The sequence below is a fragment of the Triticum aestivum genome, chromosome 7A, assembly GCF_018294505.1.
Source record: "Triticum aestivum cultivar Chinese Spring chromosome 7A, IWGSC CS RefSeq v2.1, whole genome shotgun sequence".
NCBI lineage: Eukaryota > Viridiplantae > Streptophyta > Magnoliopsida > Poales > Poaceae > Triticum > Triticum aestivum.
The window spans coordinates 152,347,673-152,353,465 of record NC_057812.1 but is presented as its reverse complement, the minus strand read 5'-3'; positions in this window follow the sequence as shown (position 1 = coordinate 152,353,465).

Here is a 5,793-nt window from a genome sequence, read left to right as displayed (position 1 = left end):
CTATGATGAGCTTGCTATTATTCATGATAATCAAGATAAAACGAATGATGATGATAATAAGGATATTGAGCACCTAACTAAAGAACTAAACACTCTTAAGTTAGCTCATGAAACTACCTTGGAAGATCATCGAGAACTTTTAAAGACTCATGATAAGCTACGCTTTGAAAAGCTCAACCTTGAGCAAGAACATGAGTTTTTAAAGGCAATCAATGATGATCTTCGCAAGAAAAGTTCTTCTTACATTCCCAAGCATTTACTCTTGTCTACTTACATGCCACAAGTTAAATCTAGCAACAAGAGCAAGAAAGATTCTTCATCTGGTAGTAACAACAATCATGCTAAATCCAATGTTGTTGCTTCTAGTAGCTCTCTTGATTCCAATAATGATTCTCTTAGCCAAGTTACACTTGAGCAAGAAAATAGCTTATGGAAGGGAATTATAGAGAAAGGTGTTTACAAGAGCCTTGCCAGAAGTAAGCAATTTGAGGAAATTGTACGCAAGCAAGGAAGATACCGAAAGAATCAAGGTGTTGGTTTTGAATGAAAGTTCAATGCCAATGGAGTTGAGTGGGAAGAAGATCAATACCCCAAGAAGAAGCTTGTTCCTCAACAAAAGAAATATGATCCTACTTCTTTCAAAGGAACACAATCTCAAGATGATCTTCCACCACAAGACCACAAGCAAAAAGGCAAGGACAAGCTTCAAGAGGAGATTGATGCATTCGAGGAAGCTCCCAAAGCCTTGGTCAAGTGGGTTCCCAAGACTACATCAAGTTCTACTTCATCAAGTACGACTACAACTCCAAGGATTCCCATCAAGATGGTGTGGATCCCGAAGAAGAAGAACTAGAGAGTTCTTGAGGGTGACTCCGCCAACATACTTCACTCATATCATTTTGGCGAGGAAAAGTGCAAACAACTTCCATATCTTGCACTAGTTCAAGGAGTCACAAACCCTCTTGTTGGTAAGACAAGGGAAAAGGTAACCTAATGCTCCCATGGACATCATCTTGTGTACACATCACTCCATGTCTATGGATATCCTTGTTTGTTCCTTGTGGGACTAACCCATGTAGGTATTGAAAGTGCAACTCACTCCAAAGGATTGCTCCGAATGATCTACATCAACATTGAGCATCCACATCTTCAACACCTACATGAAGTCATCATCGACAAACCCAATGTTAGTTGATCCCTCTTAAGGAGGAATATCACATCTAGGGGGAGCTTTACTCCAATCAATTGAGTTAAAGCAACTCTAATGGTGTGAGTACAACAATGCTCTATGTAAAAGTGGTAACCCCACTTGTGCTTAAACGATGAGTATGGCCTACGATCAATTGTTGTCATTTGACTCCTAAGTCAATATACTCATATATAGATGACCTAGTCATCGCAAATTGCTTGATAGATGCTAGAGTGACTGTGCATGCTTCGTCACATATTTCATTTGCCATTTTAATTGTGTGAGCATGTTGAATGCATATTTTTCTCATTCGAGGACATCCATTTATTCCTTTGATTGTTTGGTTTTTTTTCTCTTTTGCCAAATGGATGGACAAGAATGCCTAAGAACTCCCTCTAGCTATCTAAGCTTTTCTCGTCTCAAACTCTATTCATGCTACATCACAAAGTTTGATCAAGTCAGATTCGAACCACTCTGTGTGAGGACCACTCGGAGTTCCTGATTTGTCATAGACTTAAACTTCCAAAACCTCTTTGCGCATTTCGGTCTGACCGATTCATCCTTTTCGGTCCTATCGAGATCACTTAGTTGATCAAGATTTTCAATCTCGGTGCAACCGATTAGAACTTTTCGGTCACATCGAGTTGCAGTAACTGCCTGCAGTTTTGCATCTCGGTGCCACCGAGTTGTTCCACTCGGTCACACCGACAGGGTCAGGTTATATATACTGACGGGCCAAATTTTGGAAATTTTTCCGAAACCCCTTCGCCCGCGCAAAACCTACTCTGCCTCTTCGTGTCTCCGGATCGTCTTCTCGCCACCAGCGACCTCCTGGCACTGGTCTCCGCCTTCGTCAACGGCAATCTGCTCCGCCGTTGCCGCCGTAGCGAACACTCGCCGCATTAGGGTAAGTGTTCGATCCCTTGTGTTGTCTTTTTCACTCTGATTCCTAGCACAAGGTCAATGCCATGTTTCTTGCCACGATTGAGATTCATCCATCCAGCTAAAACTTCCTTAGGTCTAGATTGATTCGAAAATTTTAGGGTTAGCTCTCCGTAGAACTCATCTCGGACCGACCGAACTGTAGAAATCTGTCTCACCGATTCGGCCTTGGCCATTGCACATGCGCTCTTCGGTCTGACCAAAAATCACAAATCGGTGTGACCGAGTTTAGGACTCTGTGAAACCCTAGCAATCTCGGTGCCACCTAACTGTGACTCGACCCTACCGAGTTTACTAGTTTAGGTTCCAAGTGTTGCTTCGGTATCACCGAGTTTGTCAATTCGGTAGCTCCGAGATCACTTCTGTAGAGAACTAAAGCTAAACTTTTTGACTCAATTGTTTTGCAAAACTCGTGTACTTTGTGATGCTCATCTTCTCTACCTCATCTATAATCCATTCACGAGGTCTGCTGACAGTTTGCCTGCATGATGTCTGACCAAAGTGACAGCCAGAACAAATCTGAAGAACAGGTCCAGATGAGCGAGGGCACTAGTCCCTCCAGCTCTTCTGATGATGACAGCAGGAGCACACCAAGCAACTTGCCAAAGGCAGCTACCAGGACAAGGAAGAAGAAAACTTCCGATTCAGGGGATGAAGATTATGTGGCTGTTGAGGATGAGGCCACTTCAAAGAAAAAGGTGCTGAAAAAGGAGTATGGCTCAGCTGCTACAGTTAAGCCAGGGATGCATAAGAAGGCACTAGCAAAGAAAGTTCCTATGTCTAAGGCCAGAGCATCCACTGCTGAAACCTCCAAGCCAACTGAAGAGGCAGTTGGAGAAGGAAAGAAAAGGAAGGAAAGGGTCAAGAAGACCACTGCCAGAGTGCTTGGCAGATCATCAATAATGAGAGGCTCAGATGAAGAGGAAGAGGATGTTGCACCAGCACCCAAAGCACAAAAGCTCATGGGAGATGCAATCAGATCAAGGGTTGCTCCATCTAAGCCCAAAGTTGCTCCCAAGGCGACTACTCCATCTCAGAAGCCTAAACCCAAGAGAAGCACTAGAAACATTCCTGCTGAGGAGAAAAACAAGGCCACAGTGCCTGAAGCTGCTGAAGAAGAGGATGATGAATCCCATGTTTTGTGGGAGTTGAAGCCGAAAATTCCTGACCATAATGATGCTCATCCAGTCGCTGAGGACATGCACATCAAGAAGGATGCAGGACTGAGGTTATGGAGACAGTCTGATCCATATGCTGTCAGGGGGAGGACTGTTGTGGACTACAGGTTTCACACCAAGGAACAACAACACTTTTATGAGACAATGCTACTTGACAAGAATCCCATTGTGTGTGACATGAGATTGGTTGAGTGTGAGTACATCAAGGAGAATGAGGATCACTATACAGGTGTCTATGACAGCTTCAGGGCATGTGGAGTTGATACCTTGGTGGCCTAGAAGCTCACCAAGTGGAATGATGAGTTGATCATGCAGTTCTACTCCACTGCCCATTTCTATCTAGATGGGAAGATCGTTTGGATGTCTGAGGGTACCAGGTAGTCCTGGCCCTAAAATCCAGGGCCTAGGCCCGATGGGATTGACCATAGGCCAGGCTTGGGCCTGAGTTTTGAGCCCACCAGCAGGGCTTGGGTGGGCTTGGGCTTAGCATATTAACATTTTAAGGAAGAGGCCCAGCCCACGGCCCTAAGCCCTAAGGGCTTTTTAGGGCTTTTTACCAGATGGGCCGGGCTTGGGCTTGAAAAGTAGGCCCGATGGTAGGGCCTAGGAGGGCCTGGGCCTCAATTTTCTACCATGGGCTTTTTTAGGCCCGGCCCATGGCCAGATATAGTACCAGGTACCAATCTTCTGTTGATGAATGGGCTCAATTGATCAATGCCCTCGCAGAGCATGAAGATGACTTGGATGTATATGCTGAGAAGAAGAAAGACCACAACACAATGGCCAACATGTACAAAGAGATCCCAGATGCTACTTTGGATACTCACAAGTTTGGATCTGTCCACTACTTGTTGTCTGGTCTTCCTACTATAAATTGGATCCTCAGACACACACTGCTACCCAAGTCAGGTGATCACAAGATGATCAGAGGACATGCCATCAACTTGCTACATTTGTTTGATGTGCCTCAAAAATTCAAAGTCATGAGTCTGATTGTGGGACAATCAAAAGGACAGCACCTGATCAAAAGAGGAGTTATGGGTATGCCCCAAAAATTCAAGAGCTCATCAACTCAAAGATGGGCATAGGCAAGTATCTTTTGGATAAGGAGCACCTGCCCATGTACCCTGATTTTGAAGATAATACTGTTGTAATGACTAAGGAAGATCCATCATCTGTGCAAGCACATGAGAAGAGAGAGAAGGCAAGGGCAGAGAAAGCTGCAAGGATGCTAACTCCTGAAGAGGCATCTCAGGTTTTCCTGAAGAGCAAGCAAGATCAGCTTGGATATCTGATTCAAGCTACACTAAGGATTGAGAAGGGCTTGGCCACCCTGACTCAGAATCAGGAGAGTCTGGAGAGGGTTGTGGAAACAAAATTCTATGATCTTGATCTGAAGGTGACTGAGATTCAGACTGCAGTTGAGCAGCTTCAGGAGGAAGTAGAGGAGAAGAAGGGCAAATCAACTACTGATGCTTTCAAGCATGTGCCACGAGGTCCAAGGTCTGCTGCAGTGCCAGTCTCAGATGCTCGAGCTTCAGTGTCAGCACCAGCAGCCACAGCTCCAGTGCCACCTCCAGCAGCCACTCCATCAGCTCCAACTACTTCATCGAAAGCCTTCGTCCTTGGAGTTCTCTCTACACCACCTCCTAAAGATCAAGCCTAAGAGTCGTTTAGCACTATGCATTTTTGAACTTTTTGGTAACTTGTTGCCAAAGGGGGAGAAAATGTATAGATCATAGGCTTCGCGAGAGAGTGTTGTTCTTTTTATCTCTCTTGCTATTTTGGTTGAACTTCTTTATTGAGTACTTGTGTGAGATACTTTATGTCCTTGTGAGATACCTGTTGATCATGTGTTTGATCATATGCTACCCTTAATGCTTGTTGGATAATATCATCTCTTATATCCTTATTTGATCATTCACTAGCTTGGTGATGAGTGCATGCTTTTAATCTCTATCATTTTGAGCGCTCCACCAAGATGTATGTGACATGGAAGAATAACCCATGATCCTAATTGATTGTGCATTTGCATTCAAAAGCAAATTTTAAATAATGCACAGATTTAGGGGGAGTTCTTGCTTATCACATGATGTTTTTTTCAATATTATTTATCATTTGTTGAAGCTTTGATCTATATGTTGTCATCAATTACCAAAAAGGGGGATATTGAAAGTGCAACTATCCCTGGGTGGTTTTGGTAATTCCTAACAACATATAATTCATTAAACTAATGCTACTTAAAGATAAACATTTCAGGAAAGCTCAATGATCGGCATGGCATGGAGCTCAAAGCTCACGACTCTACATCTTTTCATTTTAAGTGATCCAAGATCACATTAAGTCCATAGGAAAAGCCAATACTATTAAGAGGGGATGAGGTGCTGCCTAATGGCTTGCTTGCTCAAAATGCTTAGTGATATGCTCCAAAAGCCCTCAACTACTTTCTCACATCCACATATGTCCCAAACCAAAAGTCAAACT